The following is a 26,746-nucleotide window of genomic DNA, read 5'->3' on the forward strand; positions in this document are numbered from 1 at the left end:
CTAGCAGCATATCTTGGAAGCTACTCTGTAGAGATAGAGATATAGTTCCCATTCTTTTTTTACAACTATGATAATCCATTGTATGGATGTACATGTAGTCCACTACTGATGGAAATTTAAGTTGTTTCCAGTCTTTTTTTTATTACAAATGGTGCTGCAGTGAATAGCATGCATCATTTTGTGGTTTTGCCAGTGTATCTTTAGGGTAGATTGCCGGGTCAAGCATCTACTTAAAGTTTGGAGGGGGCACTGTCTTCTTCAAAAATGCCAATGTCATAGAGCACAAAGGAAGGCTGTGGAAATGTCCAGCTAGAAGGAGGCTAAGGAGACATGACAACTAAATGCAATACCAAACCCTAGATTGGATTCTATACCAGGAGGGAAAAACTGCTATGAGACGTCATTAGATTCACTTACACATGGATTAAATAACAGTGTTACGCTAATGAAAACTTATGAAGTTGACAACTGTCGTGTGTGAATGTAAAAGAATAGTCCTAGTTTTAGGAAATACATACTGTACTGTTTAAGGATAAAGGGCCATGATGTATGTTAACCTTCATGGTTCAGCAAAAGGTATGCAGAGAGAGCAAGTGAGAGAGAGAACAGAAATGATAAAGCAGGGGTGCCTGGGTTGCTCAGTCAGTTAGACGTTTGCTTTCAGCTTGGGTCATGATCTCAGGGTCCTGGGATTGAAACCCGCCTCAGACTCCCTCCTCGGCAGGGAGCCTGCTTCTCCCTCTCCTGCTCTCCCTGCTTGTGCGTGCTCTCTCTCTCTCTCTGTCAAGAAAAAAAAAAAAAGAAGAAATGATAAAGCAAATGGGGGTAAAATGTTAATAGTAGCTAATAGACTGGGTACAGAGGTGCCTTGTGCTATTTTATTTTTCTGCTTTTTGTAAGTTTAAAATGATTCTCAAATGAAAGGTTTGTGTCTTATTTTGAAGAATTTTCTTTATAAGTTTATGGTAGTTAGAAGAAACCACTTTGGAGTAAGGCCTTGTTCTGGAAAGTGGTTGTTGGCAACATACTGTGGTTTTGAGAGAGATCATAGGCATTCTCTCACCCATTCACATTCAGGGTCATTTGGCATGACCAAACTTGGATGGGGGCTGGGATTCTATAGGATGTAGAATAGGAATGTTTTGATGGGAGGTTGAATGAGGAGTGACCAAAATATGGGGGTAGACTTTTTGGTGGAAAAGAGACTGATATTGAGTCTGTGTGTGGAAGTGGGGGCTTTGGTCAGGATGAGGGCATGGGAATTAGGAGCAGAAGGGAAGAAAGGAATGCATCAAAGATTAATATCTCAGGTTTCATAGTTTTGCCTGTTCTTTATCCCCCTCCTCAGAATGACTCCTTTTCTTCCATCACTGATATATCAGTTCTGAGAACTGATTTAATTCTTCTTTGAGGATCTGCTGGTCATAATGGCAACCTTACCTCTTTCTAAATATAGCCTTGTAAATTTTTCCTCATCACCTGAAAAACTTTTTGCCCTTCCTTATAGTGTTTTCTTCAGCTGCTTAGCTTCTGTTTAGCTTTGTAAATCCATTTCTTACCTCCTCAAAAATTTTTGGGAGGCTGTGGAGATGTAGTAGGCAATAGTGATATAAAGTAAATGGACACATTAAGAACATATTATCCATCAATTATTCAGTTTCAGCATGATGCTTAGATTGGATATGGATTTAGAAGGACAATTTATCCCTTCCTTCCTTCTTTTTTTCCTTCCTTCCTTCCTTCCTTCCTTCCTTCCTTCCTTCCTTCCTTCCTTCCATTGAGCATCCACTGTATGGCACACTCTCTGCTAGGTGATAAAATGGTGATCAAAAATGGCCATAAACTATTACAGTGAAACTGTTGGCATCTTACCCTTCGCACTCGTCATCCCAGGGTCTATTGACACTATGGCTTCTAACCACCAGCACCTTGACTTTTTTGCTGACGGTTTTATTTAGCCTTAGGACAGAAATACTGAGGAGTTAATACCTTCCTACCCTAGCAGCCCTCAAGGTGTGCCAGATGGGGGTTAGTTGGTATATACATCTCCAAGGGGGGACAAATCTGAGGCCCCCAGCAACATTGAGCCCAATGGCCCATAGTGGTTACCTGTGTAGTAGTTCACCCTTCATTGACTTCCTTCTTTTCTCTTTCACTTCTCCATTCCTAGTGTGTGCTTCCTGGGTTCACCTTTCAATATGCCACTTGTACTAAAATCCTCACCTCAGGACCTGTTTCTGAAGGAACACAAACCAGAACATCTGTGCTTAATGTCACTCACTGATGAGTGAGTGAGAGAGACAAATCACCACACAAATGGCCATATAATTAAACTCATATTAGGCATCATTAAACTTCTGTTTATAATTGGATATACTTCTTTTAAATGCTGGGGAAGACATTTTATTTTGGAAATGGCTCAGGTATTGCTTAGAAGATTCAAATTTTTTAAAAAATAAAAGCACTTAATCATTGCCAAATATAGTAAGAAAAAAGCATTTACATGAGCTACAGGAAGGAAGTATTAGTTAAAGTGAATCCAAAAATAGTTTCTGCCTTCTTTGATTTTTGAATTCTAAAGACAGAACAAATAAAGTTACATACAAGGAGATTTGAATATAACATGTTCTGTGGATTTCTTCCTAATCATTGCTTTCTCTTTGCTGTGCTTTTATGCTCAGGAAAAAAAAAAAACTGAAAATGGTAGTTGCTTATACAATCAGATGCTTGACAATAATCCCAGGAAAATTATCCTTATTTTTCTTTTATAATGAATTCCAGGAACAATCAGATCAATGGAGAATCATAGGTGCTGCTGAGAACTACCAATTTTGTGACAATCATTGAAATTGTGCTGCATGACAGCCTCTTTGAGGACATACACACAAAGCAGGATGTAAATAACCCTCTTTATTTTTCTCATTTTTGTTTTGTTTTTTTCCTCCTTGTTAATCAAACCCAATGTTATTGAAGACAATATGGCATAGAAAGCCATATCTGATTTTTTCCCAGGTGGTTATTATTTTACAATCACCTGGCAAAATAAGGACCAATATTTAGTCAGTTCCCAAATGTGAGACATTGTCCTTCTGCGTTATTTACAATACACGAAAACCTACTTAGCAAACATAGAGAAATCTAATTCATTCAGCAATCAAAAATTGGAACATGACTGCCAGGTACTAAATAAGATGAGCTGTGGTTGTGAAATGGGCTTTTACAGGGAAACTGTTTCATAATCATAAGTGATGACATGTAAATTACTCTTCACAAAGGCAATACAAGTGGAAATAGTGGTGAACTCAAAAGGCTGCTGCCAACTGCCTAGATGACCTTAGACAAGTCTGTTCACCTCTGAGTCTTAATTTTCTCATCAGCAAGTTGAAGGGGGTTGCTACTAGATGCTCCATAAGGTCTCACAAGGAGCTTAATGTCCATGTCCGTCTGGCCTACAGTCACCCAATGCAGAGCATAGCTCGCATGACAGGGACTTGAGAATTGGACAAAAGAATAGAGTGAAAGTCTTTGAGAGGATTGAATGGTTACCTCTACCCATTCTTCCAAGTCATGGTGTAATCCCACCTCTTCCAGAAGCTCCGATTCCAGAGAAGAGGGCAGGAAAGAGGAAGAGGGGACATTAGGGTAGTGCGGGATGCCTGACCAGCCCTCAGGGCAGGACAGGGCAGAAGTAAGGACCAAGGTAGAAGCCAAGGCCTTATGCATGGAGCCAAAAATTAGCAGTAGAGAAAGAAGTGAAGAGTTATAACTGGGCAACAACAAAGGCTCTTCAAAATAAGATTGGCAGACTTTGTTAGGCATGTCTCAGGGCAACTAGCATAATCTCAGCATGTGGAAATGAAAGTCCATTAAAACCTTTGTTGAGAGCCTACTTGGGAGTTACTAGAAATCAAAAATGAATCATATATAGCCCTGTCTCTTAGGAGTTTAAAGTGGGGAGGGAGAGGTACATACACCACTAAAAAGGCTATCCTTTAGTTGCAGATCACACTAAAACAGGAGTTTAAATCAAGTGCTGTGGGAGCCCAGAGAATTATCTGGCTTAATTAAATCTGGCAAGAAGGATAAGAAAAGGCTTTGTAGTGGTAGTGATATATAAACTAGGCTTGAGAGATGAAGGGGATCATTAGGTGGAGAATTAGGGAAGGGTAGAGAGAACAGCATGTGAAGATGGGTATAGGAATGAAGGGATACGATGTGCCTGGTGTCCAGTGAGAGGCCAAGTGTAACTGGGGCATAAGGAATGTTATAGAGTGGTAGGAGGTAGAGCCAGAAAATAGGCTCCCCTGGACTGGGAAGAGCTTTGACTCTCATGCTAAAGGATTTGGGCCACACTCTAGTAAGAGGCTGGATGGTGTTATTTATACCAGCCACTCTAGCAGTTTCTAGGCAGCTGGACCCATTCCCTGTTAAAGGCCAAGAGTAGAGGAGAGGATGGGATGGCAGAGTGCAGATGAAGAAGAGGAGTTAAAGTAGTCTTGCATTTCTAAGCTAGACTGAGTGGTTAAGGATTTTAGGGATTGAGACGTGGACTACCCAAGAAGGTTTGAGGAAAGAGATTATAAATTTTGGCAAAATTGGACACATACTTGAGAAGCTCATCCTTAGGCTATTGTGGTTCTGGAATTTGAGAGAGAGCCAGGGCTGGATTTAACTGCTTGGAAGAAAGCAGTAGGAATAGATGAGATGCCTAGAGAGAGAATGGTGAGTGGAAAGAAAAGAAAGTGAAGATGTCTTGGGGAAAACCACCTGATGAGGATTCAGTGAACATACCAGGAAAGATGAGAAAAGTAGGGTAAAAATGAGAGTTGTATTGTGGAACCCGCAGGAAGTTAAGATTTTACAGAAGAGTTGGGGATTTTCTAAAAGCTCAAAGAAGGTCAAGATGAATGAGAAATAAGAGGTAATTGGAGTTGGAACTTAAGTGAACACAAAATGAGAACATTGGAGTTGGTGAACATAAAGGTGAGATCACAGAAGAGAAAGAAAGTTGTTAGCTTTAGGTGAAGCTAGAATCTAGGAAATTGTTGGCGACTTTATATTCAGATATAATTTCAATTTGCAGAAAAGTTGCAAAAATAGTACAAAGAGCTCCCATATACCCATATTCCCCATTCACCATTTGTGAACATTTTACCTCATTGGTTTATCATCCTCTCTCCCTTTACATCTAGATATTTCACTGTGTATTTTCTAGGAACAAAGATATTATTTTCCATTACAACAGTACAGTCATCAGATTAAGAAATTTCACATGGATATAATACTATTATCTAATATGTGTTCTATATTCAAATTTCAGTAATTGTCCCCAAAATATCCTTTACAGCTATTTTTCCCCATTCTGGATCCAAACCAGGATAGCATATTTCATTTGGTTGTCATATCTCCTTACATCTGGAACAGTTTCTAAGACTTTGTCTTTCATGGCATTAATATTTTTTGAGGAGTAAAGACTGGTTATTTTATTGAATGTCCCTCAATGTGGGTTTAATGATGCTTCCTCAAAATTTGATCAAGATTACAAATTCTTGCAGGAATATCCCAGAGTGATGTGTTTTTCTCAGAGCATCATATCAGGAGGCACATGATGTCATTTTATTTTATTTTTTAAAAAATATTTATTTGAAAGAGAGAGAGAGAGAGAGCATGCACGAGAGCACAGAGGGAGAGGGAGAAGCAGATTCCCCACTGAGTAGAGAGCCAGAGGGACGTGGGGCTCAATCCCAGGACCCTGGGACCACGACCTGAGCTGAAGGCAAAAGCTTAACTGACTGAGCCACCCAGGCATCCCCATGATGCCATTTTATATGAATTTAGATCACTTGGTAAGGTAGTGTCTGCTACATTTCTCCACTGTAAAGTAACTATTTTCCTTCTATAATTTGTAATTTGTGCAGAAATACTTTGAGACTATGTAAAGATCTTACTCCTTAATAGGTAATCACCTACTAGTTTCAGTATCCATTGATGATTTTTGCCTGAATCAATTATTACTATGATGGTTACAAAATGTGATTTTTTTTCTAAAAAAATTATTCCTTCTACATTTATTAATTGGCTTATTACTATAGGGAAAAACTATTTACTTAATCAGGGTGGATACAGGTTTTTAAACAGGATGTGGGGAGACTTGAATTTTCTTAGATTGAATAAAAAGAGCCAACAGGTAATGTAGAGAATATAGGGGATAATTAAAGCAACCAAGTCTAAAGAAAGGGTGGGATTAAGACTACAGATTGAAGGAGCTGGTCCTGGACAGGTTTGGAAACTATGCACCCTGAAACAAGAAAAGAAGAAATATAGGTGACTGTAGCAGAAAGTTTAGGGACCTCATACCTGATGCCCCTCATGATTTACATGAAGAGTGTGAATGTCAGCCACACATATGTCTGGTTCGATTTGGGTGAAAATATAATAATCTCTGCCCTTAGGTGGCTGGTGAGGTGGACAATAACAACTAGTTTTAATGCCAAATACTATGGGGAGCACTAGGAACTGGTCCATAATCCCTTATCCAAAACCCTCGAGGCCACAGGTACTATGGAATTCAGAATTTAAGGCAATATGGTACACATGCCATATTTTACATAACACCTCCAGTGGGATTTGGGGGACCACACAGTAATCATACTCAATTTTTTTACTTCTAAAGTGAAATGTGAATTTTTGCACTGACTAAATAGTCTCATATCAGTTTGGATTAGGTTAGACCACTGGAAAAGTTTGCAGCAAAATTAGAAGAAGTTTTGGTTTTCTGAGCATTTTAAGTTTCTCAACTGTGAATAAAGGAGTGTGGACCTGTATGAAGAGTCCTATGAGAGCAAGTAGACCAACTCAAGGAATTGGGAAGCCTTTGCAAAGGAGATGGTGCTTGAGCAGGGTCTTGAAGAGAGTGCAGGCAGAAAATGGGGATCAAATGTAGGGAGAGGTAAGGACATTCTAAATAGAGGGAAGAATTCGAGCAAAGGCACAGATTAGGGAAGTCCCAGCTTGTCTGGGTAATTTTGTGATCTCAGGCTGTTGTCCCATAGGCTCTCAGGAGGGCATGGCAGACCAAGCTGGGAAGATGGGTTGGAAACTGAACACCAAGAACTTTGAATACTGTTCTCAGGTTTGGAACTTTTTCTGCCATCAGTGGGGAGTGACATCTCTGCTTTTGTTTGGGGGAACCTGGATTGATGGGTTCTTGCTTTGTGCCAGTGCAGAGGATTGATTGGGCTGGGGGAGACAGCACCAGGGAGGCAGTTACAGACATGGAGGAGAGATTCGATGAGAGCTAGTGTGAGCCCAGCTGTGGGGAGAATGGAGCTTGAAGAGCCAAGAATGGGTGGTCTTAAGAGCCAAGTCAGAATCAATGGGGCTGGAGTAGTTGAATAGAGGGGGTGGAGGAAAGGGAGATTGAAAGGTTGACTCCTGGCTGAACCTGCATGACAGAAAGCAGAACTGTGTATGAGTGATGAAGGTTGAAGGCTCAGGTATCCATTTGCCTGGACTTATTTCCCAACTCCCACTTCCTGCCTATGAGAAGTACAGCAAGGAGCTGAAGCTTCTACCCACCTGCAAATGGAAATAACAATAGCCCCTTCCTGAAAGGACAAGAGGGTGGCTTAATCTATATAAATACAAATCACAGGGCCTGACACAGGAAATATACCACAAAAGTTTGAGAATCTTGTTGATGATGATGACATTGAGATAGAGATTTCCAAAACATGTTTTAATTCTGGAATTGTCTATCAATTGACTAATAGTTATAAGGTCATTGCAGGAAAGTCTCTCATTTTTACCTTTTTAAATATTTAGTATCCCTGGTTTCTTCTAAAAAAATTATGCAGGGTAAAACAAAAATCTCTGTCACCATTCTTCAAGGTATGATAATAGATGATTCCTGGCCTTAAGATGAGATATATACCTATCCCTCTATCTATAATAGCTATATGTATGCTTTTAAAAAGCAATCAATTACCAAAACACTGCTACTAACTGGGGGGAAAAAGGTCACTAGTAGGGGTGAGGGCTGTAGGCTGTAGGCTGAAGATGCAGTGAAAGGAAAAGAATTGCTCATGGATAGAATCTTATCAAGGTAAAATTCAGAATACAGTCACAGATACTCGAAATGGTATTGATCAATATGGCAAATGTTGAAAGATGATTTGGAATTCACTCTGATTGGAGAGCTGCCTGTCAATTAGGCTTTCACAAGAAGCCCAGTCTGGCTTGGCTTCTTTAAAATTCTTCAAAAGAATTGCTTAGTCTTCTGGTTAAAAAATATATCAAGCAGTGTCCAGCTTTCCCAAGCCAATGTCCGATGACTTGATGTTTAACACTCTAAAGTAGAGATGTGACCGAGGCCTTCAGAAAGCATTTGTTTCAGGGAAGTGGGCAGAGTTGATATAGACGTTGATCGAGGTGTGTCTGAAGTGGAACTTAAGCAAACTGTTGAAAAACTTCAAAAATCACTGACCACAATCAAGTACTTAATCAAGAGAGAGTTGCAATTGCTGAGATTCTAGGTAGAAAATTGGAGGGTAGATTGAAAGACACGTGGGAAAATGTCTCTGTGGCAATTAAGCTCCACATATATTGAGTTATGTAAATTTATAAACATTTGGCATAAAAAACTAGTGTTATCCATAAAACACTTTCTCTTATATGCCATGTTGATTGTACACTTTTTACAAATCTCCCATCATCTTTAGCATTAGTTTCTGCTAAGTGAAGATAATGAAAGCTTTCTGATAGAAAGAACCATTACCATATTTTCTAAAGTTAAAAAATTGTTTGAGACTTTTTTTTTTCATTTTGGGATGTAATTCATGTACCTATCCTATAAAGAAGCCAGTGGTGACACTTGTGTATTCAATATTAACAAATAGGTGTACCTGCCATTCTCCAAGAATGAAATGAAGAAATTACCAGTTTGAAGTCCAAATCCTGAAACAAAATCATTTTGGGGGATTTCTAATGCAATATAGTAATAGCAAACATATATATATAATACAATGTTCTATGTATGGGCCATATGGACCCTTGCATTATGGAGGAAATGTATTCATCAGCAGCTTTAATATCAAAGAGTCAGATTAACTCAGACTTGTCTCAGTCCAAATAAAGCAAAACCTAAATGCTTTTGAAACTATTTGATATAGGAATTATTACCAGGAACCCAAAGACATCAGAAGAAAAGTTATCTTCAACTAGTGCTTTGAACACTTAACTTTTCTCATTCTACACAGATGCATTGACATTAAACTAGAATAATCACTATAAAGTTAAGTAGTATATGTTTTAATAGGCTATATCTACTTATGGAAAGTTAAGGTAAGACCTGTACCAGTGATCCAGTTCAGATAAGCAGCACTCTCTTTCCTTTTATCTGAAATATCCATATAAACTTGCTTTTGGTCTTGAATTTGTTTCTTCATAATATTTTGCCTGTATAGATAGAACCTAAAAGAGACAATTAAAGGTAACATTATTGAAATTAATTGGAAACACAGAGCATGCCAACCAGGAAAAAAAAATCAACTGGACCTTTTGAAAGCTTCAAGACTATTCATATAACATCTAATTTGAAAATATTGTGAGTAACAGGATTAGTGTACTTAAAAATAAAATCTAAATTTTAAAACTAAATCTCTAATCTTAACAAGAAGTCTCAACAATGAGAAAAATATAAAAGAGGCTTCAAATAAATGAAGACACTGTATTTCTGGGAAAGATGGCTGCATTGGGTAATGATACCTAATTTTCCTCAAACTAGATAATCCATTTAAGACAGTTTGAGGTTCGTGCTTGAGAATGTTGAGAAAATAATTCTAAAGTTCACCTGCAAGAGATAAAAAGGCAGGTATTGTCAAGTCAGTGATATATAAAATGTAAAAGGATGCTCTAAAGCTATACTATTTAGAACAAAGTGGTTAAGGAATGTAGTAGAATAGATAGCTACATGATTATAATTATACATAAAAACCACATTTGATAAGCAAAGCATCACAGATGAATGGCTAAAAGATGGATAATTCAATAAATGTTTTGAGGAGTGCATGGGTGGCTCAGTCAGTTAAGCATCTGACTTCAGCTCAGGTCATGATCCCAGGGTCCTGGGATCGAGTCCCGCATCTGGCTCCCTGCTCCTCGGGGAGTCTGCTTCTCCCTCTGCTCCTCCTCCCACTCATTCTCTCGATCTCTCTCTCTCTCTCTCTCAAATAAATAAATAAAATCTTAAAAAAGGAAACAGAGAAGATCTATTACAAATAAGAAAGGGCATATAATTACAGATGCAGAGAACATGAATTCTAAGATAATATCATGGACAATTTCATTCCATTCAATAAAAAAACCACAAATGACATAAATATTTTCTATGAAATAGATGTTGAATGTATTCCTGTCACCATGAATCTCAGTCTTTATAGAAAATATAGAGAATAGAGAAACAAGTTTAAGATATCAACAAGGCATAAGCAGACAAATGCAGAGTGTGACCAGTATCTAGACAAATCAAGAGCAGGGAACAGAAGGGGGTGAGGATGATCCTTAATAAAAGGTGTACAGGTGTTATATGCAAACAATGAATCATGGAACACTACATCAAAAACTAATGATGTAATGTATGGTGATTAACATAACATAATTAAAAAAAAAACCAACCCAAAGAAAGGCTGGCTCTTCTTTGGATGCCAAATAAACAAACCTACTATAAAAAGAAAGGTTGAAACAATAAGGGAAATGTAATTACGGACTGAATTATCAAATACCAGAGCTGACAGGAAGGTGAGGTAAGCCAGGTGCTTCGCGTGCGCCCACTCTCAGGTGTTGACCCTGCAAGGCATGGCCCCGAGAGCAATGCTTCCTCACAGTTTACAACGTTGGTGCTCTGCTTGCCTCATTGGAGTCTTGGCCTTGAAAATGTTTTTTTTTTTTTCCAGATGTGATGGCATTGTGGTTATGTAATAAGATGTCTATATATTTTAGAGATGTGTATTATGGCATGGAGGGGTGAAATGACATGCCCAGGATGTGCTTTAAAACACTTCAGCAAGAGAAAATGGGTATAAAAAAGGGCAGATAAGACAAATGTGGCAACATCTAGGTAGCCGTGGAGACTGGGTCATGTCTATATGGGGCTCAATCAATATTCTTCTTTTGAATGCTTGGAAATTTTTATAATAAACTCTGCTTTTTTTTTTTAAGATTTTATTTATTTGAGAGAGAGAGAATGAGAGAGAGAGCACATGAGAGGGGGGAGGGTCAGAGGAAAAAGCAGACTCCCTGCTGAGCAGGGAGCCCGATGCGGGACTCGATCCCAGGACTCCAGGATCATGACCCGAAGGCAGTCGCCCAACCAACTGAGCCACTCAGGCACCCAATAAACTCTGCTTTTAAACTGGATAACAGCAGTCGCCATGGCAAATGTAAATAATGGCCTCTCCCAAATGGACATATTTGCTGACCTATCAAATCTTCCTGTTCATGGTATCCTTTATTCTTGGCCTGCTATCTCCTTCCCAGTCCTAAATGCAGGTGATGTGACCCCTTCCCCACTACCAGTGTGTGCTGCTAAGAAATTTCTCCTGGTGACCTGGACAGGGTTGGGAGCCACTGTGGATATATATTTTACCTGGAACTTTGCAATTTTTAAAGTAATAGAAGTTATTTGAGGCTCCCCAAAAGAAACTCAGAGTTGAAGTGTACTTCAGGAACATACGGTCAGATGTGGTTCAAATTCCAACTCTGTCCTCAACAAATTAACTTTTCTGAGCCTTGATTTCTTTGCTTGTAAAAATAGGAATATTAATATCTATCCTAAAAGGACTGATTTGAAGATTAAGAGAGATGCCATTTGTGACTCCCTAGCACGTTGCCTAGGATGTGGCAGATGCTTCCCCTTTTCTCTCCTTCAGTCCTTGGCATCTTTAGGCTTTTGTTGTACATTTTATGAGTGAGAATTCATAAGGGACGTAAGTGTTGCCCTTTCCAAGAAATGTGTTTTACCCTTGTTTTCCTCACTTGTAGTCTGAATGACAGCATTCTTTTTTTTTTTTTAAGATTTTATTTTATTCATTTGAGACACAGAGATACAGAGAGAGAGAGCATGAGCAGGGAGAGAGGCAGAGGGAGAGGGAGAAGCAGGCTCCTCGCTGAGCCAGGAGCCTGATGTGGGGCTCAATCCCAGGACCCTGGGATCATGACCTGAGCCGAAGGCAGACACTTAACCATCTGAGCCACCCAGGTGCCCCTGAATGACAGCATTCTGTCCTTCATGATTCTCTGGGTCCAAAGTTCACTGTGGAGTTTTTCTCTGGAAGCATTCTGGCAATATTTTTAACCTCCTGGGTCCACATCTATAGAATTCCACCTTTCCCCCCATCTTGTCCCCCAGGAGTTGGCTCTTCATTCTGAGGTCACCCACTCTCTCAGACCACATTTTCATGTTACCTGAGAAGTGCTGACTCTACAACCAAACCAGATGAGTCTCCCAGATGAAAAGTCACTTTGCTGGTGTCTGAATTCCCCTCTCCAGATCTTCCAGCAGAGGTCTTGCTGAGTCCTCTGAATGACCTTTGTGTGAGTACCTGATGGTTTGTGAGAGAACTTGTGGCTTCTGATGTGCAGTCCAGCTTGAGATTTGGAACCTGTTTTCTCCAGCCACTAGTTCTGGGGCAACAAAAATTTCTTACTCAACATTCTGTTTCATGTCTCTATAAAAATATGGACACACACAGTATGTATATTAATTTGTATGTTTCTGAACCTAACAGTCTATCAGAGTTGATGAACAGTAGGTGTAGGCCTTGGCTGGAATGGTTAGGAATGGCTTCAAGGAGGAGGTGGTCTTGGATATAGGAGAATTTTGGAGGTTGAACAGAATTTAGATAAAAGAGAAGGACATCCATAAGCTTGACTTCCACCCAAGAACCTGTGAGATTTTCTTTATAATTTGTAATCAGAAGCCTCCAGAAAAGCTATCAGATTGGTTTGTTTTAGAGTGAGATGAAACAATATATACTCAGACCACAGTTTAGTACCATTTCTGAGTGTTTGTGAGGTAGGGTGTGCACAGCTGTAGGCAGATAAAACCCATGATGCTTTGAGATGAGCTCCCTCTGTTCTTATCACGCAGAAGATAAACCAAGAGACAGCATGACATTTCTGCCAGTAGGGCAGCTCGGATTTTTAATCTTCCTCACCACAATGAGCCAAGATCCTAAGCATGGACTTTGATGTGAAGATTTCTTCTTCAGGCCAGCATATGTATGATGCAGTTGCGTGGGCAGTCAGTGGGGCAAAGGTGGAGGGGGATGTATTGGAGAAACTCATGACAGGAGAGGAGGTTCAGCTCAAAGTTGGACAGGGTTACTGTGGGTCTACTGGCCTGGGTGCCCACTGTGGCCGGAAGCACCTCCTACTCCCCTGAGCCTTCTCCTGGGCATCATGTGATGCAGCCACAGGCAGCAGAAGCTCTGCAACAGTGGAGGTACTTTCAAAAAAGAACCCCACTGCCCAGCCAAGGACATCAGAATCTGTGAGGCAGGATGCAGATACCTGTATTTTTTAAAGCTCCCTATTTCATGCAGTGTGCAGTCCAGGGTGAGAATTTTTGCTATAAGTATTTGCAGTGTAGTCCTCCCAGACTCTGGCGCCATATTCAAACCAACTTTGAAAGATGACCCAACCTTGTAGGCCCCTGCCCAGGGGTTCCGATGTCACTGGTGTGGGGTGGGCCAGCCCAGACATTGGGAGCTTTCAAAAGCTCTCCAAAGTGATACTGATGAGCAACCAAGGTTGGGAACCACTGTTCTGATTTTGAAGAGAGCAGCTAACAGCTAAGGCCAGAACCCGTCCCCCAACAACCTGCCCAACAAGCCCTCCTACAGGCAGCCCAGGCCTCTCCTCATCTGCCTCAGGAGTGCTCTGGGAGGCCAGAGTGGGCTTTGTGGGAGGGAAATGTTAGCAGGGTCAGGTCATCTAGTTTCTCCTTATGGTGGAGTGGGAGCTCTCCCTGCCCTCAGGCCAAGTAAGGAGGGAGGCTTCCACATGAATCAGTTAGAGATGGGGGCTTGCAAGAAGGGAGAGTGACAGGCAGTTCCTAGCAGGGAGCTTTGCAGGAGGTGCTGCTGCTGGATGTCCCTCCAAATCTACCCAAGAAAGTGTGCTGTGAGAGCTAGTACAAGGAGCCTGCCTCATCAAGGGCCTCAAAGACAAGTACTCCCAGCCAGGGGAGCAATGACAGGGGAGAGAGAATGCCAGATGCTGCCATCTGAGGAAGAGATATAGTCCTTCCTTCTCTCTTCATCCTTTCCCTACCCTGTTCTGTATCCCCATGCTTAATGTAGTCAATGTCCCTGCTAAAGCCTACTCTGGGGATGGGAGAAATGAGATTTCAAGAGAATTCCATGGACTGAGTTTAATAACCAAAAGCCACTGGGGAAGTTGTTTTTTTTTTTTAAATTGAGATAGAATTGACATAACATTGTGTAAGTTTAAGGTGTACAACATGTTAATTTGATACATTTATATATTGCAACATGATTACCACCATGGCATTAGCTAACACTTCTATTACATTACATAATTATTTCTCTTTTAGTGGGAACATTTAAAATCTAGTTTCTTAGCAACTTTGAAGAATATAATATTCTTTACTGTAATCACAATGCTGTGCATTAGATCTCCAGAACTTATTCATAATTGGAAATTATGTACCCTTTGACCCACATCTCCCACAGCTCTCTTTTAGTATGTTATGTTTGACTTTGAGGCTAGACCTCTCTTAGTCCACAGATACTTCCTGTCTCCAGCCTTCGGGGCTCCTTGGCAGATGGTGATAATGCTTAGGACCTGTGGACCACAGGTGTTTTTATACTGACCTTCGAAGTATGAACAGTCCTGGAGGTCTTTGTTAATCTCTCAAGTCAACCAACCTTTCTCCACTTAAATGCTGAAAGGGATCCAAGATGGAAAGGCCTTGATATTTAGTATAGATTGTAATGACACACCCTGAAAACATTATGCTGACAGGTGAATGAGATAAAACGTCACAGGACAGTTCATTGCCTCCATGAATCTTGGAATAGGATGAAGACACTTCTACACTTTGGTCCCCTCTGAGTTAAGAGGAGAAACAAGTATGCTGTTTTTAGTATTGAAGTGAGTGCTGATACAAACACTTACCCTTTTATTCACATTGATGATCTGATGAGCAATCTGAAAATATGACCAGAGGGGGAATGGTTGCCAGGAATGACAAACATATAATAAAGTAGTTTAATATGTCAACAACTGCTTCTAAGTTGCTTAGCTCACTGAGGAAAATAATTACTTTTAAGATTGCACCGTGCTGCCTTTTTTTTCTTTTTACAGAAGTATCTATCTTTATCTCCGTCAGTCTTTTTTCATATTCATATTTTACAAGGATATAAATCATCATATATATACAATTTTGCATTTCTTTCTTCTTTTAATGTGTATCATAGATGTTTTCACATTCTTGATCTTGATTACCCATAATTCTAATGGCTGAAAAATATTTCATTAGGTAATTTATAGTAATGTAAATATAACCTAGTGTAAGAGTTTGGGGTGCCTTCCAATTTTATTATTATATTAATGACATTTTGCTCTTATAAAAATGTATTTTTGTGATGTGCCATTTAGTATTTTGAATTATTTAAAATAGGTTCCAAGAAGTGGAGTTTTGGGGCACAATGTTTGAAGTCTTTCTAGTTTTCTATAAAACTGCCAAATTTCTTCCCAAAATGATTATATCAATACACAATTCCACCTTCTCCAACCTTCTTCTTATGGTCTTGTGAAAGTTTCTTTTTATTTAGTGAGAAAAGGGTAGAAGCCACTTGTTTGATGATATGCAGGATGCCATCCCTAAAGATGCCCACAAATAAACATGGAATTCATACATATTTATAAAGAGGAGAAAAGGTGAGAAATATGGTATCAGACTATTACTAGTGTGTGTGTGCATGTGTGTGATGGGCAGTGTGGAGAATCAGGGCCTAACATACCTAACAAATGATTCATCTTTTGCCTGAAAAATATTCTGAGCTGACCAGATGGTGAGATGAAATCACTTTCCTACCATTGTGCGCAAAATTTCTAACTGTGTCACCCACTCTGTTCTTGGGCAATAAAGTCAATGGGATTTTTGCTTGCAAATGACAGGAGGCAAAACCCCATTTCCGCCCTAATTTCTCATCACTTGTTCCGTACCTATTCATTTAGACTTTTGTTTTTTAATACGTGTATTTTCCCTTGACAATGCTGTAATGTCCTTTTATTTTATTTATTATTATTTTTTTGGCCTCTCTCTTCACCATAATCATGAAGAACACAAATGTAATGGATGTAGTATTCCTTCATTTGAGTCTCTCTTTTATTCTCTTAATTCTAAACTGCTCCTCTTCCTGAAGGAGGACTGTGTTACAATAGAATGGAATTTTCCAGACAATGTTTAGGGCATAATAGTTTTAAGAGGCTTCATGTTTGCAAGAGACAAATTAAGCAGCCTCCTCTAATACGTAGACAACATCTGTTACACAAAGTCACCATTAACGATAATACCGGGATCTCCTTTGTGGCTGATTTTCATCCAGCTGCACCTACCCATAAAAGGCGCCAGCAAAGAGGGCTCCACATTTATCTGTCATTTCAGAATGACTCTGGAAAATGACACATAAACCCCAAGCAAATCTTTGTTAACCTCTGAAATCAGAGCCTCCATAAATCACTGCTAAGGACAGCTTATAACCTCCTCACAGCCAACTCACCGTCTCTATTTGGTGTTTTATAAGATACTCCAAATTCAGATTGATAATACAGAAGAAAGCCACATACCAAGAAACTGAGCCTTATGGCACCCACCTGTAAAGGGGCCAACGTGCTGGCTGATCTGCAGTTACAAGTCCTCACTCTGAAGCTTTATTCAGACAACATTCCCATTTGTACCAATGAATCTATAACTAAATTATAATCCTACAAAATCCCTATAGGGCTAGTTACCTATGGTCAATAGTATGATTTGATGAATTGTCATTATCTACTTTGGTATTAAATATTAAGATTCTTAAATGAAGCACATCCAGAGGACTAGTAGAAGGGATCCACTTTCTTTACAAAACTGAGCTGTATAGAATAGAAGTCTTATAATTTGCTTGTGGAATGTACTCAGATACATTTTCCTTTTTGGGTTTCTCTGTGGATGTATGCCTTATAGAGTAAACATGTCAGTTTACTCATTTAATAACTACTTGAGTGCTGCTATTTCAGGTGTGGTGCTAGAGGCTGGGAAGAAGAAAAAGTCCCTGCTCTCAGGTAGTTTTACCCCACCAAAGGGAGGGAGAAACCACAAGTGAGCAAAATGATAAGTAAAGCAAAAGTGATTGAAAGGTGGCACTTCAAATGGGGTGTTCAGAGAAGACCTCTATTGGTACAGAATTTGAAATGAAGCAAGAGAGAGAGTAGTGTGAATATGCAGGGAAAGAACATTGCAGGCAATGGGAACAGCAACTGCAAGGCCCCGACTTGGCAAGTGCAAGAGAAAGTAGGAAAGCCTGTGTGTCTGGATGCAAGAGGGAAGGTAGGGGGAAACAAGGTTGTGATGGTGGGCAAGGATCAGTTCTTGGAAGGAGTAGGGATTTATACTGTGTGAGGAGTACCTCAGGAGGTTTTAAAGCGGCAGACTGTGTACTCTGGTTTGTATTCACTTCAATCCAATACCAAATTCAACCAAATGCATAAATCTTACACCAGCTGAAAGAGCTCTATGAAGCATAAAGCAATCAATGTAACTCGATTTCCCCACTTGTCATGGGGCTTATAAGATTTCCAGGGGCTCACAGATGGCTTCCAGAGAGTCCACAGAATGCTTCTAAAACGTTGTATATTGGGGGCGCCTGGGTGGCTCAGTCGTTAAGCGTCTGCCTTCGGCTCAGGTCATGATCCCAGAGTCCTGGGATCGAGCCCCGCATCAGGCTCCCTGCTCGGCAGGAAGCCTGCTTATCTCTCTCCCACTCCCCCTGCTTGTGTTCCCTCTCTCACTGTGTCTCTCTCTCTGTTAAATAAATAAAATCTTTAAAAAAAAAAAATAAGGGGCGCCTGGGTGGCTCAGTCGGTTCAGCAGCTGCCTTCGGCTCAGGTCATGATCCCGGGGTCCTGGGATCGAGCCCCACGTCCGGCTCGCTGCTCAGTGAGGAGCCTGCTTCTCCCTCTGCCTGCCACTCTGCCTACTTGTGCTGTCTCTCTATCTCTCTGTCAAATAAATAAATAAAATCTTTAAAAAAAAAATAAAAATAAAATGTTGTATATTGATGCACATGTGTAAGAAGAATCCACACCTCAGGAAGGCTAAGGGCCACTGATCTAGATGACCCAAAATTCAGTCCTAGCTGATTTCATGATGCTCTAGGGCCTTAATATAGCTGGCAGTCTTCTAGTAATTTTTTGAAATGTGGGACCTAATTGTTCATTGACTCATTTCCTTTCTTTATCATTAATTGGCATATTTTCAAGTCTCTTTGTCCCATCCTTTGCCGGGTACCAATGCAGCGCAGGGTGTACTTCCGCACACTCTGACTCTGGCCAACTGACTTGGGTGTGGCCAGGAGGGTGTTAAAAGATGAGACTCAGGCACAGCCTGGACAGCACCTGTGAATTCTTGCTCTTTTGCCCCTGCCGCCATCATGAGAAGGACATGCCTGGGCTAACCTTGTCCCATGAGGAGGGCCAGAGTCACGGGGAGCAGAGCTGAGTCACCCTGGCCATGGCCAGGCTAGATCTTTCAATGCCCAGACATGCAGATTTGTGCGCTAAATAAGTGCTGCGGGCGCTTTGAGAATGTTCATCACGCAGCAACAGTTAACTGATATGCCATGTTGCTACCATGCTTGTAGGACCCTTTTAAAAAGCACCGAATTAGTTGGGGCGCCTGGGTGGCTCAGTCAGTTAAGCGTCTGCCTTTGGCTCAGGTCATGATCTCACGGTCCTGGGATTGAGTCCCGCATCGGGCTCCCTGTTCAGCAGGGAGTCTGCTTCTCTATCTGCCCCTCCCCCTGCTTGTGCTCTCTCTCTCTCTCTCTCTCTCTCTCGCTCTCTCACTCTCTCTCTCTGTCAAATAAATAAATAAAATCTTTAAAAAAACCCACCAAATTAGAGATACTGAAAGTTAGGTTCACTTGTCCCCATTGTGGGCACAAATGTGGGTACAAAATGGAATCCCCAATTTCAAATTCCAGAACCGTATGAATCAACCCTGGTTGTTTATACTTCCTTACTGGCACCCCCTCCAGCTTTCCTTTCAAAATCTGGCATAGCTGCTCACAGAGACCAAGTGCTCATGGGTTCGGGTAGTGGCAGAAGGGTGAAGTTTGCAGGCCTCATCTCATAACACTGTGACACAGCCTGATAGTGGCATACGCCACAGCATCCTAGCCTGTTATGGGAATGCTAATGAGGAAGACAAATCCTCACTCGAAGCAGGGGTGTAAGCTGTCGAACCTTGCTAAACGGCTGTAATGAATGTAAACTGCAGCATACCAGCTGAACCTTGGGATCTGCTTAATTGCCCAGGGTGGCTTAATCTTCAGCCCTGCCAGTTGCGCAAGGATTACTCGTCTTTGGTGAACTCAGTGGAGAGTTGAAAGTAAATTTGCTTAAACAAGAGTAGAGTTTAGAACAGGCATGATCAGAAAAATCATAAATAACCACTACGGAAAGGTAAATGACAACCAAGCCTCAGCCTGGTCTTTGTCTCACAGGACAGTCCTCGAAGGAAGGGGGAGCACCAGAATCTCTTGAGTAGGCTTTTATTAAACCCTAAATCATGAGGAGAACAACAGCAGGTTCTATTAGAGTAATAGGCATGACCACAGTGCCATTACCACATCTCAAAGCTATATTTCCCTGCCAGCCTTCAGTAGTGCAGGGATGTAAGGGTTTTGCTCATCTTGAGCTTCAGTGACCCCAAATCCCTCAAATCCCACTTCTTCCCCCAGTAAATGGAAGTGAGGTAGCCTTGGTTCTTAATCAGCTCATATACATTTTTCTCTAAACAAATTTTTTTTGGAAAGGTGATACAGGTAGATGGTAAAATTTCTTTCAAATGGCAGGAAAATAATGCACCTTAAGCCTTCCTCATTGGAGTTCACTGGAGGTGAGTGGGGTGTCTTGCCCTTTGCGATACAGATAGAATGATCCAAAATTTATTGAAAAATGAAATATTTCTCTGCATCATTTGATCTTTAAGATTTTGAGAACTAACACAAAGACTTAGAGATTATTTTCTCAATACTGTTATCAACCCAATTGGCTAGCTTAACTTTACAGACTCAATATAAGTGCAAAACAATTATGAACATCTTTCCCAAATATGGATGGCCACAAAAAGTTTCTTATAATATAGCTAACCCTATTAATAGATAAAATACGTATTGTGGAGAAAATTACTATAAACTATACATATCTACTTCTGCAGAAGATTGCTGTTTGTGTACCACAAACCTCTTCTTCCCATCCTCCTTTATAACTGAAGCTTGATATTATTTAGAGCAAGCACGTAATCCACTAAAAGACATTTCCCAACTTTCCAGCTGGATGTAGACATGTGACTAGGTCTTGGCCAATGAGTTGAGAGTAGAAGTGTTGTGTGATATTCCTGCAAGAGCAGAGCCCCATCCTTTGTTTCTTACTTTGTCAGCTAACCTGGAACATGAATGTGATCCCTAGGCCTCCAACCACAGTCTTGGGTCACAAGGACAAGGGTCTTTATGGGGACAGTGGAACTGTTCCACTTCAGAATTTGTGGAGCTGCCCTACCATTCCTAGATCTGCCTCCGGATTTATTTTGTGACAGAGAAGAATAAATTTCTATCTGAGATAAGCTACTGTCCTTTGGAATTTTCTGTCATTCTCAGATGAACCTAATCCTTATTGCTTCTGAGGCTCTGAAGCAGCAGCAAATAACCTCATGGATCCTCTTTCAGCCCCTGGCAGATTGGGTGCAGCATTAGAAAGCACTACTACCACAGAGCCAACGCCTCTTAACACACAGTAGCACTGAGTATGACTTTCAGGTGGTGGTATAGGGAAAATGAATGAAAATTCCTTTTTCTTTCTGGCCACTTCATAAATGATGTCCCTGTTTTAGCCCTGTCATTATCACTGGAGGTACTTATGAGGCCCAGTGCTTTTATAATAGCTTTACCAGACTTCTGTTTTCAAATTAGTCCTTCTTTCAACACCTCACTTCTTATTTAGGATGTGGACTCTTGGATCTGCCACTTCTAGCAGCTCCAGGGGCTGAGTGAGGACACATTCCTGGCGTTGGCTCTTTTTCTTTCTCTCTCATCCTTTCTTCCTCCCTTGGTTCTTCCCTCCATCCCCTGCCCTGTCTCTCTCTCTTTCCCTCCCTCCTTCCCTCCTTCCTCCCTTCCTTCCTTCTTTCCTTGGTTCCTTCCCTCCCTTCCTTTCTTCCTTCCTTCTTTCCTTGGTTCCTTCCCTCCCTCCCTTCCTTCCTTCCTTCCTATTGAACTATTACTAACCTACAGTGCATCATCTTAAGTGTACAGCTCCATGAATTTTTACATATGTAAGCACCTATATATAACCACCACTCAGTTCCAGATAGGAAATCTTTCCATTAGCCCAGAAGATTCTCCAAAGTCCCTTTCCAGTCATACTAGACCCTCACCAGAGGTAGCCACTACTATGACTTCTATCATCATAGATTACTTTTTGCCTATTTCCAAACTTCATATAAATGAAAACATACACTATATGTTCTTTTGTATCTGGCTTCTTTCATTGAACATGATTCTGAGATTTGTCCATGTTGTTGTTTATATCAGTAATTTGATCTTTTTTATTACTGTGTACTATTCTACAGTATGAATATACCAAACTTTGTTTAGCCATTATCTTGAGGAACATTTGAGTTTTTTCCTACTATTTGGTGATTATGAAAGTTGCTATGAACATGTAGCACATGTATCTCAGTGAATTTAAGCACTCATTTATAAAAGATGTGAAAAAACTTGAGTCAAGTCCTTAAAAATAAATAATAAAGCATAAATAAAACAAGAGTTGGCAAATATTATTATTATTATTTTTAAAGATTTTATTTATTTGACAGAGAGACACAGCGAGAGAGGGAACACAAGCAGGGGGAGTGGGAGAGGAAGCAGGCTTCCCACAGAGCAGGGAGCCCAATGCGGGGCTCGATCCCAGGACCCTGAGATCATGACCTGAGCCGAAGGCAGACACTTAACGACTGAGCCACCCAGGTGCCCCAAGTTGGCAAATATTATAAAGAATTAATTGGAAATCTTGAAAATAAAATAGAAATATAGTCGTAGAGTAAAAAAAATTCAGGGAAGGAAAGGGAAGAAAAATGAGTGAATTGGAAGCTAAAAGTAAGGAATTCATACCTAGATGTAGAACAGTGATAGAGACTTGAAAATAATTGTATATATATGAAACCTGCACTTAAATGAAAAATCAGTGGAGATATAAATGACAGACTGAATGACTCCAACAGTCATCTAATAGGAAATACAGAAGAAAAGAATGGTGGTCATGGCAGAGAAACTGTATTTGGAGGGATCAGAACTTAAAATTTTCCATTATAAAGAAAAATTGTATGCCCTCAAGTCAAAAGATTGCTTTCTAGTACCAAAGATGATAAATAAAAAAAATCCATGTTTTGACCCATTATAGTGAGGCTGCAGAAAAGCAAGGATGAACCAACAATCCTAAAAATGCACTGAGGTTCTGTATCCAGGGTAATAGAGTTGTCCTAGATCATTAGCAAGATGGTTACATAATGTAGACATTTCTCAAAACTTATTCAATTCTATACCTACACATTTCACCTTATATACTTTAACCTTGCTTTAAAAAAGGTGCTTAGGGCTGGTTGAAGAGGAGCCCCCACTCAGAATTATGGCTTGATTGACAGCAGAATTCTCATAGCTACACAAATGTCAAAGACAATACAGCAATATCTTCTTCAAGGTGCTGAGGGGAAAACAACTACTTCTTTTCCAAGAGTGAAGACAACATAAAAATATTTTTAATTGTAGAAATATTATTTTCAGATTCTAACTTTTTAAAAGGTATCCTTAAGTAAAAAATAAAATTGAAACCACAGGAGACCATGGGCTATAAGAAATAAAAGTGATGGGGTGCCTGGCCGGCTCAGTGGTAGAACATGTAACTCTTGATCTTGGGGTTGTCAACTGTTGGTTGTCAAGTTTACTTTAAAAAAGAGAAATAAAAGTGAGTATTTACTGTTAATTGGTAAAATATGTTGGTAAATTAATTATCTATTTACTATAAAACTAAAAAAAAAAGAAAAACAACAACTCTTTTGAGGTGTAAGAAACAAAACTCAAATTTTATACAACAATAACAATATAAGGAAGGGAGTATTGAATAGTATCCAATGGGTAAAGTATACCTAGGTTATTTTTGTGGTCTACAGAAAGTGAAAAAGATTGAATAATTGTTAGAAAAAATGTATAGTTACTTGTGCATGGTAATATCTGAAGGGCAACCATTAAAAGAATAACGCTTCCTGATGAGCAGAGGATCAAAAGCCGGTATATGTAAAATTTTATCAATGCAACATAAGACAGAAACAAAGAGCGAAAGAAGTGAAGGAAAAGGATGGTGATCATAAAATATGAGGGATTGATATCAGTCCAAATATTTTAATAATTACAATATGTAAATAGAGATGAAGGAGGAAAAAGACTTACCACATAAAAATTGACCAAAAAAGCTGGCACAGCAATAAAATTTAAAGTGAAAAACATAAATAGGGATGATGATAAAAGTAACAATCTACAATACAGATGTAAAAATCAGGAACTGTATGTTCCTAACAACATGGCCTTGAAATAGATAAAGCAAAAACTAATGAAATTACAGAGAAATTGACAACCAGACATGTTAGTAGGGATCTCTGGTTTTTTATGTCATGCCTGGAAAGACCATCCCATCTGCACAGTTATAAAAGGTCCATGCTTTCAGGGCGCCTGGGTGGTTCAGTCGGTTAAGTGTCTGCCTTCAGCTCAGGTCATGATCCCAGGGTCCTGGGATTGAGCCCCACATTGGGCTCCCTGCTCAGCAGGGAGCCTGCCTCTCCCTCTCCCTCTCTGCCTGCTGCTTCCCCTGCTTGTGCTCGCTCTCTCTGTCAAATAAATAAATACAATCTTTTAAAAAAATAAAAAGTCCATGCTTTCTGTGAACACCCTGACTTTATCCAAGTGCACTGGGCTGAAGCCTTGCCAGTGTCAACCTCACCATGGATTGCTCAGATCCTTGAGAGGAAAGAAAGTGTTTAATTTTCACCCTGCATCTGCAGTTGTGCTGTGGCTGTTCTTGGTTATTGGTGTTTACTCTCTATCATGGGGTCTCCAGCTTGTATCTGCATGAGGTTGAGCAGTGTGGATGGGTCACCTGTCCCTTGTGTCATTTTGGAATGGTCTTTCCCACCAGCTTCCTTTTCCTCACTTCCTATCAGAACACCCTCCAAGGAGTCACACCATTCATCCCTCCATCATGTCCACCCAACTAATCATCACTTCAGATTCATTCTGTGGATTAAAACTTTCACTCTAGATGTTTTCATCGTTCATCAATTCCCCCCAATATTTTAAAAATGTTTTATGAAATTTACCACATTTGATCCTAGAATTCTTTTTGGTTTACCTATGATTTTATGAAAATGTTGGGAGAATATTTCTAACCAGGATGCCACTGTATCTGTAAATCCATGATGAAGAGTTCTGTTGACTAATAACACTTCAACTTTCTCAACATGGGAAGGGATAGAAAAATGTTTGAGTGTGCAGATGTGTATACCTCTCTCTTCTGATGTACAACTTGTGGTTCCTCTTGTCTCTCATTACTTTGTGTTTCAAATATGGCAGAAGCACAAGTAGCAAACTGCCTGGAGAGGTAATTATTTGTGTGAAATGCAATCTTATTTGAAAAATTTGAGACTTTGTTTTCTTAATAGAAAATATCACCTACCTCATAAATCAAAAGGGATAATGTATCGGTGGCGCCTGGGTGGCTCAGTCGTTAAGCGTCTGCCTTCGGCTCAGGTCATGATCCCAGAGTCCTGGGATCGAGCCCCGCATTGGGCTCCCTGCTCTGCGGGAAGCCTGCTTCTCCCTCTCCCTCTCCCCCTGCTTGTATTCCCTCTCTCGCTGTGTCTCTCTCTGTCAAATAAATAAATAAAAAATCTTAAAAAAAAAAAAAAAAGGGATAATGTATCAAAAAGGATATTCAGTGAACATTCTCCTCTCCTATTCTTTTCCCCAGTCTTTATGTTCTCCTCCCCACAGGTGATAACTACCAGTGTCTTATGTGGATGTTTTAGGTAAATTTACACAAATATGACTATTTATTCCTTATTATGGTAGCATACTACTAGAACACTTCAACTAGCATTTTTTCACTTCATCATATATCTTACAGACTTTGCCGCATCAGTTCAAAGGGAGCCTCCTCATTCCTTTTTTTAAAAACAGTTATAATATTCCATTTTAAGGATCTGCCATCATTCACCTGATTGGTGTCCTGTTGATGGGCACTCTGCTTGTTCTTACCAGCACTGCTGCCGAGAACAACACTGCAGACCTCCCGTGTGGTGCATTTAGGAGAGGGGTGGGGTTGTCTGTGGGAATAATGTCTAGAGTTGAATGGAGCTGATGGGCTGAGGATATGGTTCACTGATGATTTGATAAATATTTTTAAATTCTTTTTTAAATTTAAATTCAATTTAATTAACATATAATGTGTTATTAGTTTCAGAGGTAGAATTTAGTGATTTATCAGTTGCCTATAACACCCAGCGCTCATTCCATCAAGTGCCTCCTTAATGCCCAACACCCAGTTACTGAATCTCCTCACCAACCTCCCCTCCAGCAACCCTCAGTTTGTTTTCTATAGTTAAGAGTCTCTTATGGTTTGCCTCCCTGTTTTAATATTATTTTATTTTTTCACCTTCCCCTATGCTCCTCTGTTTTGTTTCTTAAATTCCACATATGAGTGAAATCATATGATATTTGTCTTTCTCTGACTTATTTCGCTTAGCATAATACCCTCTAGTTCTATCCACATCGTTGCAAATGGCAAGATTTCATTCTTTTTGATGGCTGAGTAATATTCCATTGTATATATATCCCACATCTTCTTTATCCATTCATCTGTCAATGGACATTTGGGCTCTTTCCAGATAGTCCAATATTTAGACTATTGTGGACATTGCTGCTATAAACATTGGGGTGCATGTGTCCCTACGAATCACTGTTTGTATCCTTTGGATGAATACCTAATGATGCAATTGCTGGGTCATAGGGTAGCTCTATTTTTTAGCTTTTTGAGGAACATCCATATTGTTTTCCAGAGTGGCTGCACCAGTTTGCATTCCCACCAACAGTGTAAGACGGTTCCCCTTTCTCTGCATCCTCACCAATATCTGTTGTTTCCTGAGTTGTTAATTTTATGACTAGGGAGTCATCATTATACTCTAGGACTAGGGAGCTTATTATACACAAAAGAGTTCCCAGAATACAAATTTTAAAAATTGTTGCATTAAAATTTTCAATGGACTTGCCTGGCAAGAACCTGATGACTGTTTTGCAGGACAGGTGGCTCAGCTAATGCACCTCCTCTTTGGGGAGCTAAAGCTGAGGAGGTG

The sequence above is a fragment of the Phoca vitulina genome, unplaced genomic scaffold, assembly GCF_004348235.1.
Source record: "Phoca vitulina isolate PV1807 unplaced genomic scaffold, GSC_HSeal_1.0 scaffold22, whole genome shotgun sequence".
Lineage (NCBI taxonomy): Eukaryota > Metazoa > Chordata > Mammalia > Carnivora > Phocidae > Phoca > Phoca vitulina.